The following is a 9,369-nucleotide window of genomic DNA, read 5'->3' on the forward strand; positions in this document are numbered from 1 at the left end:
TCAGCAAGAGAAATTTACCAACACTAATACAAATTTACACTGGAGTGCAGTGCAGCAACTCGAAGTGGGAAAGTCTCAACAGCCGGCCGGAGTGGCCGTGTGGTTCTAGGCGCTACAGTCTGGAACCGAGCGACCGCTACGATCGCAGGTTCGAATCCTACCTCGGGCATGGATGTGTGTGATGTCCTTAGGTTAGTTAGGTTTAATTAGTTCTAAGTTCTAGGCGACTGATGACCTCAGAAGTTAAGTCGCATAGTGCTCAGAGCCATTTGAACCATTTGAAAGTCTCAACAAGTCATTGCAAGTCCCTTGCAGAAATACTGAACCATGCTGCTTCTACAGCTGTCCATAATTGAAAAAGTGTTGCCGATGCAGGATTATGTGCACGGACGGACCTCTTGATTATGTCCCATACCTGTTCGATGGGATTCATGTCGGTCGATCTGGGTTGCCAAAGCATTCGCTCGAATTGTCCAGAATGTTCTTCAAACCAGTCATGAACAACTATGGCCTAGTGACAAGGCACTTCGTCATCCATAGAAGTTGCATTGTTGTTTGGGAATATGTAGTCCATTAATGGCTGCAAATGGTATCCAAGTACCCGAATATAGCCATTCTCAGTCCATGATTGGTTTCAGTAGGATCAGAGGATCCAGTCCCTTCTATGTAAACACTGCCCACACCATAATGGCGCCACCAACAGTTCACACAGTGTCAAGTTGACAACCTGGATCCATGCTTCGTGGGGTCTGCGCCACACTCGAATCTCACCGTCAGTTCTCACCAACCGAAATCGGGGTTCATTTGACCGGGTCACGGTTTTCCAGTCATCCAGGATTCAACCGATACGATCACGAGCCGAGGAGAGACGCAGCAGGCGATATTGTGCAGTTAGCAAAGGCACTCGCGTTGGTCGCCCACTGCCATAGCCCATTAACGCCAAATTTTGCCGCACTGTCCTAACAGATACGTCCGTCGTACGCCCCACATTGATTCCTGCGGTTATTTCAAGCAGTGTTGCTTATCTGTTAGCACTGACAACTCTACGCAAACGCCGCTGCTCTTGGCCGTTAAGTGAAGGCCATCGGCAACTGCGATATTCGTGGTGAGAGGTGTCCTGAAATTTGGTACTCTCAGCACACTCTTGACCGTGTGGATCTCGGAATATTGAATTCCGAAATGGAATGTCTCTTCCATCTAGCTCGAACTGCCATTCTGCGTTCAAAGTCTGTTAATTCTCGTCGTGCGGCCATAATTACTTCGTATGCTTTTTCACATGAATAACCTGAGTACAAATGACAGCACCACCATTGCAGTGCCCTTTTATACTTCGTGTACGCGATACTACCGCTATCTGCGTACTACATAACGCTATCCCATGACTTTTGTCACCTCAGTGTGGTAGGGAGTCTTTTCAGAAGTATTTGTCTGGAGCGTGGCCTTGTGCGAAACTGAAACGTGAAAGATAAGCTGTGGAGAAAAGAAGAGAACTGCAGTGAAACGTCGTGCTATAGGAAAGTGCTGAAGAATAGATGGGTACATCGCATAACTAATGGGCATGTACTGGATCGAACTGAGGAGAAAAGAAATCTATGTTTATGATGCAACTTGACTGAGAGAACTGGTCGGTTTATAAAACACTTCCTGAGATATCACGAAATCGTCTGTTTGGTAATGGAGGGAAATGTTGGGCAAAGATTGTAGAGAGGGACTAAAGCCTGACTTTAGTGAGCAGGTTGGAATGGATGTAGACAGCTGTAGTTAACGGAGATCAAGAGCCTTGCACATGACAGTCTGTCGTCGAGAGTTGCATGAAATCAGTCTTCGGACTGAAGACACAACAGCAGCAGCAGCTGGAACAACAACAATAACAACAACGTAGTAATAATTCCCGGTGTGTTGGTCACTTAATAATTTTTAAGAATTTGTTGGTGCCAGGGAATGTGGTGCCAGCGAAGAGTTGTGGTATCGTTTGATGTTTTTGCAGAAAAATACAAATTGCGTCACATATGTTGGTGCGGTAACCACCAGTTTTCAGCCATCTGCAGCCACGCCGCGACTTTATATTTAGTGATTGTTGAAACGGATCTGTCCGTGAAAAGTCTGCTTGGCGCTTTCGCCGTTTCTCGGCTCCGGTTGTACTGGCAGCAGTTTCTTACTTGCTATCCTCTTGTAGTGCAAGTGACGACGATACACTAAGGCGATCCAGTTTCCTTCATTCTGGCCTGTCGAAAAATAGCTAATGTGCCGCTACGTGTGTGCACACACGCCACTTTTGCCAAAACTAGTTCAACCAAAGTAGCCTACTTCTGAGACGAGAACCTCACAGAGAGCCGGATCGCCGATGCTACGAGTTGCGTCTGCTTTTTTTTTCTCCTATCTGTCTACTTTCTGATGGCATACGCGCTTTCAAAATACTCAAGAAACCAGCCTGGGCAACAACATAAAGTAGACACGTTTCTTAGAGTTAAGCTAGGATGGAAACTGAAAAATAGATACGGGTAATGAAAACATGTTTATTATTAGTGCCTGGGACAAAATGACCACAGCAAATGTTGCGTATCCTACATGTCTGCATCTTAACCATCTTTCAAACTCTGTTAAGAACGAAACAAAAACGAGAAAGAGAGAATAGCGCGTTCTTTTCTATCTAGCTATTTCATGGAAACAACGCATCATTGCACACCACTGTGAAGTGAATGGCAGAGGATGTTAACCCCTGTACAACATGGTAGAACTTGACGAAATAAATCTCAGGTGAACAGCCTGGTATGAGTGTGCATAGGACACAATATTTTTGGGCAATCGACCACGTTGCCATCATCAGGTGCGCTGATGTACAGTTTATACATTGCACACCACTGTGAAGTGAATGGCAGTACATCAGGGCACCTGATGATGGCAACGTGGTCGACTGCCGAAATATTGTGTCCTTCGAACACTCATACCAGGCTGTTCACTCATACCAGGCTGTTCACTGTTCAAAAAATACGCCTGGAGGAATTGAAGAATTAGATGGTAGAACTTCTTCCTGTTCCAGCCGCGTATGGATCAAGAGAAGAATGTTTGAATGAAGAGTTGCTCTCCACCAAAACCTCGTATCAGTAGGTTTGGTACAATACATAAATGACGTAGAAAATGTAGAATTACCTGTGTCATTGGTAGCACTGGCAGGGAAAGAAACATATGAATATGTGTGAGAGAAATTGGGAGCCAGCCACTTTCGTTTATTTGTTTTGGACATGACAAAAACCGAACATCGTTCAGTGTTAGTCCATTGCGCATTTTACAACGTTACAAAATATTAATTTCAATTTATAAGTAATAAAAGTTAGCTGATCGTGTAACTTTCAAATAAAACAGAACTACAAACCCAAATAGCCCATGAAGGCCCAACGATACCGACAGGCCGCCGTGTCATCATCACCCCACAGACGTCACTGGATGCGGATATGGAGGAGCATGTGGTCAGCATCCCGCTCTCCCGGCCCTATGTGAGTCCACGAGACCAGAGCCGCTACTTGTCGATTACTTAGCTACTCAGTTTTGCCTCACAAGGGCTGAGTGCACCCTGCTTGCCAACAGCGCTCGGCAGACCGGATGGTCACCCGTCCAAGTGCCCGACAGCGCTTAACTTCGGTGATCTGACGGGAACCGTATTGCAACTGCGGCAAGGCCTTTGGCGTAACTTTCGTCTAACAAGTACAGCTTACGCCCACAACCACAAAATGAAGCCATATAACTGTTGTTATTTTGTACTCAATAGTACGTTCTTCATCATGATCAAAGGCAAGAGTTTCCTGTTATTACTGGTAAGTGCGAAAGATGTGTATGTATAACACGAACATGTTTCGTTCTTTTAATTAGTACTGCAACAACCCTGGGTTTCAGGTTGCAAACCAACAATGTTGAGTTTTATATAGGAATCCATATCCTAGAAGGTCATCCAACGACGCTACAGAGCTCAAAGTTATAGGCGCCGGCGCTTGTAAAGTCTTTTCTACAACCTTTATAAGTGTGTAATATGAAACGAGGCACTCTCCGAAAAATGCTTCACAAATATCCAGTCTGATCTTGGTAGGTTTTCAAAGTGGTGCAAAAATTGGCAACTTCCTTTAAATGTAAGTAAAGTAAAATGTACAGCTCACAAAACGAAGAGAAATAGTATCATATGATCACAACATCAGTGAGTTACATCTGGAATCAGTCCTCCGGCGCCTGTAAATTTGACACTCTGTAGCGTCTTTGGATGACGTTTCTGGTTCAAATGGCTCTGAGCACTATGGGACTCAACTGCTGAGGTCATTAGTCCCCTAGAACTTAGAACTAGTTAAACCTAACTAACCTAAGGACATCACAAACATCCATGCCCGAGGCAGGATTCGAACCTGCGACCGTAGCGGTCTTGCGGTTCCAGACTGCAGCGCCTTTAACCGCACGGCCACTTCGGCCGGCGACGTTTCTGGGCATGGGTTCCTGTCCAAAGCTCAAATCTACTAAGTTACCTCCAAAAATATGTAACATGAATTGTAAAACACCCTGTTTATTAAACAGTGACAAACAGTAGCTGACAATTTTGGTGGGCGAGGTGATTGTGACGCCTACACCGTATGCCCTATGCATATGGTGGGTGAGTCACATAACAGGGCGGGTCACAATCACAAAAAAAAGTGGTTGACGATCCGTGGAACTTTTTCTGTAGATATCGCTTTACTGCTTAAAGATGTACCTAACATTGGAGTCATATTAACGCATAAATGTGTAATGAAAAAAAGACGACGTATTTCTCGCGGAACACTTCCCAGAGAAAATGCATTCAAAGTGGACTATGACGACATCATGCCGCCATCGTCGTATATCCAGCATGGTGACCATAAGAGGGATTAGAAAACGCCATAAGTATTTTAAGTGAAAGTCTTTAGCCCGACGTAATGCAGGATATAAAGCACATTCTGGGTTCGGATTCACTTGCAGGAATGCACTTCACCATCCACGAGAGAATTGGCTTGCAGAATACCTATTGGACTGTTATTTGCGAGTACTGGCTAGACAGCCTGGGGCTCTGGCGGATTAATATGTGAAGTGTGCTTTATTCGTCACAGGATCGCGAAACGTTCAACAACAACAGAAAAGTTGTATGACCTTTGATTATGAATCACCGGTTGCCATCCCGGCCAGAAAGGGAAGTGCTTATTACGATATGCAGCTTGCGTTTCCAGATCAGGACGATTGATGTTTGAGATGCATATGCTGTATTACGTTTCATGAGATGGTTTCTATTTTCAAGTACTTTACTGTGTGGGAAGACTATTCCAGTGGTTGTTCTGGTGTAACCACAAGCACCGGAATGAAGAGGAAGAACACAAGACCAGAGAAGGCGGTGAGGCGACGTCAGCCAGTAGCCCGCTGACAAGGACCGCGCCACGACAGGAGCGACCTCTGCAAGAAGTGAACATAAGCGCCGCTCCTGCCAGCCCCGGCCAGACATTAGTGGACAGTATTCGCAGAGTATTAGCACAGCCCGGCAGAGAATGCTTGCCCACAGTCGCGTGTGGAAGATGGGACTGTGTTTCCTCCCTATTTCCAATATTTTATTATGGTGAGGAGACAGTGGCAGGCCGATGGCTACAGCGGTTCACGTGGCCGTGCTACGGTGCGGCACCGGCCAGAGAAGACGAAGGCGACAGGCGGGACTGGCAACTTCCAACACCTACCCCTCCCGGACGATGAGCTCCGCCCTGACGTCTGCCCTCCTACCAACTCTAGCCCCACCTTCCTCCTGCCTCCTCCTCAGGGCTCTCTCCTCCCCCTCCCTTCTCCTGAGCGGCTTACGCCCCATCCCTCTCCTGCACTCCCTCCTGCCTTGTCTTCTTCATCTCCCGCCCTGCGTGTATCCTACCTCTTGGTGCACCCACTGTCCCTCCCTTTTCCTCTTCCTCCCGCCCCCCATCCCCCCCTCCCTTCTTTTTTCCTCCTCTCCGACCTCCAGTCCTTCGGCAGGTCCCTACCAGCGGTTTTTATTCTTCGTGAGTGTTCCGTCGTTTACAGTGGTTTTGTTTTTTACGTGTCTTGCTCTGTGTGATTTTTATACTGTGGTCAACTTTTAACTAGTGTTTGACTCCAGTGATTTTAACTATTGCCTGCTGTATTCTTTTAACTTTACGTCGACTTTTCAATTGTCTCCCAGTGTCCCCATATTAGTGTATATTTTAACTCCCATCATCCCCATTTACTGTATTTTTATGTCCCCTTTTTACCCCCATTTTTTATGTAAGAGTTCCCCTTGTACTTTTGTTAAAGCCATTTGGTTGGAGAGCAGTGGACTGTACCGCTGCCAGCCCTACTCTGCCCATATGGGGCAGGGGAATGAAATTACAATAAAGGGAAAAAAACGGGCCTGGCCAAAGGCGGGGCCTTGTATATCGGGACGGGTTTTGTACGGTGACAACAAGCGCCCCTGCGATGGGTAATGTTTCTATCGTGACCTGACATAACAACCTTTGTCTGGCCATTGCTGTGGATCCTTTGATTGCTCTCGGGGAGGGTCATCAAACTAGAACACATGAAATATTAGTTAAACTGGGGCAGAGCACTTCTATGTTCAGCTCTAAATTGGCCTCTGGTGCAATGGCACTGCAGTGCTGAGGAGGTGGTCTTCAGAAGCGCCTCCAATACGTCGTTGCAGATTGCAGCGATCCTTCGGTAATGTCTGTGCTATTGATTTCGCGTTGTCAACTTTGGTGCGACACCATGATCTCTGGACATTACCACAGTTTGTGCGACTCTCTGTCATCTCGCCAAGCACTTATCGTGCAGAAGAACGGAGCAAGTGCGTACGTATTTGCTTCACTGTATAAATTGTTCTGTTAACATATGACGCTGTGATACTTGTTTATCAGTGTATTTTGTTAGAATAATATGCTGCAGTACTGGATAAACATTCTTTCTTTGAATTGAGGCATGAGTATTTAGGGAAATTATAGCTACTGACAATGGAAACATCAGGAACTGCCGTGGCGTCATTTTACTGTGGTAGTTCGGGACGCCAGAGTAGCTTATCTCAGTAATATTTACCGCCATTTTCTAAGTAGGATAGCTCTGCTGCTGATGTTCCATCTCACTACTGTGTATAGTTCCGACTGAGGAGGAGAAGTGGAGGTGTTGGCAAAATTGTTTTTAAAAACCTGATACTAATTTGTTATTGTCGTTTATAAGAACTACCTCCCAAACAAAACATGCTCCTTTGACTGCAGAGTACATAGCATAAATCAATAACAAAACCCACTCAGCCTTCTATAGTAATAACATATGTGTGAAATTGTCGTGTCTGTCTATCTGCCTGTTTGTACATGTTTCTACAAAATTACTTCGCCGATTTTCATGGGGTTTTCGCAACTAACTTTACTATCCCAACGCACCTTGAACCAGTTCCCTCTCACAAAGGCCGGCCGCGGTGGTCTAGCGGTTCTGGCGCTGCAGTCCGGAACCGCGGGACTGCTACGGTCGCAGGTTCGAATCCTGCCTCGGGCATGGGTGTGTGTGATGTCCTTAGGTTAGTTAGGTTTAAGTAGTTCTAAGTTCTAGGGGACTTATGACCTAAGATGTTGAGTCCCATAGTGCTCAGAGCCATTTGAACCTCTCACAAACAATGAGATCCGCACCAATATTTATCCCTCCCACCACTTTTCACTCTTCCCCACCTATCCCACTCCATAGCAGGGCTCCTCACTTCTTTTCCCTCCCCATCCATCCCCATAACATTCCTATTGATACCGCATAGCACTGCCCTACCCACACACCACACTCCTCCCCACCCTCTGTCTTCCGCACTTTCTGTCTTCACACTATCCACCCTGACATTACTCTTCATCTCCACAGTTTCCTACTTAACAGACCCCTGTCTTTTTCTATCCACAACTCTCAAGCCTCAGCATATTCTCTCTTCCCGAAACACTTCTCTCCCACCGCAGGTTCTTCAGATTTTAAGTGAAAGTTCAGTGCTCTTTAGAGGAAAAATTTAACCTTCTTGCAAAGCGTTTTTAAAATGTGCACAGGTTGGCAAGTAACAGCTGAAAATCTTGTATGGCTGTTGCAGGGTAGGTTGTGCTGTTAAGAAAAAAAATTCTGTATGTTGCGCCGTTTCCGAATTAACTAACACAAATTAGCCTGCGAGGCCGTTGCTCGCGCGAATTCAAGTGACCTGTCAGGTACAATCAGTGTCAGTTGTTCTCATAGCGTAGATGACAGCGCACGAGAATTCTCAGCCTTTGGCTCTATTTCGATCCTTACTACAGCCACAAGTCCAATATTTGTACCGCTCTCTTGCTCAGTTTTAGGAAACCAAACGAAGAACACGTTTGGCGGCACCGGCTCTCTCTGCCCACTTGAATTTGCTCGCGCAACGGCCTGACTGTGCTAACTTCAATAGTAATTAACTCGGAAGCGGCACAACGTATCGAATTCAATGCAAATTAACTCGGAAACGGTGCAACGTACCGAATTTTTTTCTTGTCGGTTATTTCTCAGCACAACCCACCCTAGAATAATCTTACAGGCTTCTCACATTATTTCTGACCACTCTGTATATTTTCATTTTCGGCTGTTAGTCCCTTGATTTCTGATTTAAAAAAGAGAACAGTCTTAACGTTTTGCATGTTGACGCCAATAAAATTTATCTTATTTACTGTTTTTAAGAGCGTGCATAACGTTTCTCCTTAACAACATTTCTTCCCATGTTTGTTACATTTTGCAATTTATCTTGGCTGAAGAGAGGAAATACTGCTGCCAGCCCACCCGCCACCCATACGGGGCGAGAAAATCAAATAACAATATAGGAGAAAATTTAAAAAGTGTTGATGGGCACTCTGATGTCCCTTCAAAACGAATAAATCTTTCTCCTTTTACTAAAGATTTCCGTCGAGGGTAACAGACTCTAGGGAATTTTTCATAGTGCTCAGCTACTGCTGAGTCATAATCACAAGCCGGCCGTTGTGGCCGAGCGGTTCTAGGCGCTTCAGTCCGGAACCGCGCTGCTGCTACGGTCGCAGGTTCGAATCCTGCCTCGGGCATGGATATGTGTGCTGTCCTTAGGCTAGTTAGGTTTAAGTAGTTCTAAGTCTAGGGGCCTTATGACCTCAGATGTTAAGTCCCACAGTTCTCAGAACCATCTGAGCCATAATCACAATAAAATCATAGGTAATAACGAGTGGCAGCAACAACAGGCAGGTTGGATTGTGAGAACGAAGCGTGTGGTGTAGCGGAGCACGTCGGGTCAATTAAATGTTTTGGTTTGATTTCGGATTGTGACACGCTGAAATCAGTACATTTACCCTGAAATTGCGTGCAACGTCTGTCTATTCAGGCGGGTGT

General features: G+C 45.7%; 1 pseudogene; it reads left to right on the plus strand.

Moving 5' to 3' along the window:
• Positions 1–8,861: 8,861 nt before the first annotated feature.
• Positions 8,862–8,969, plus strand: LOC126254790 (U5 spliceosomal RNA; annotated as a pseudogene).
• Positions 8,970–9,369: the final 400 nt, after the last annotated feature.

Source organism: Schistocerca nitens, chromosome 4 (assembly GCF_023898315.1).
Source record: "Schistocerca nitens isolate TAMUIC-IGC-003100 chromosome 4, iqSchNite1.1, whole genome shotgun sequence".
Classification (NCBI taxonomy): domain Eukaryota; kingdom Metazoa; phylum Arthropoda; class Insecta; order Orthoptera; family Acrididae; genus Schistocerca; species Schistocerca nitens.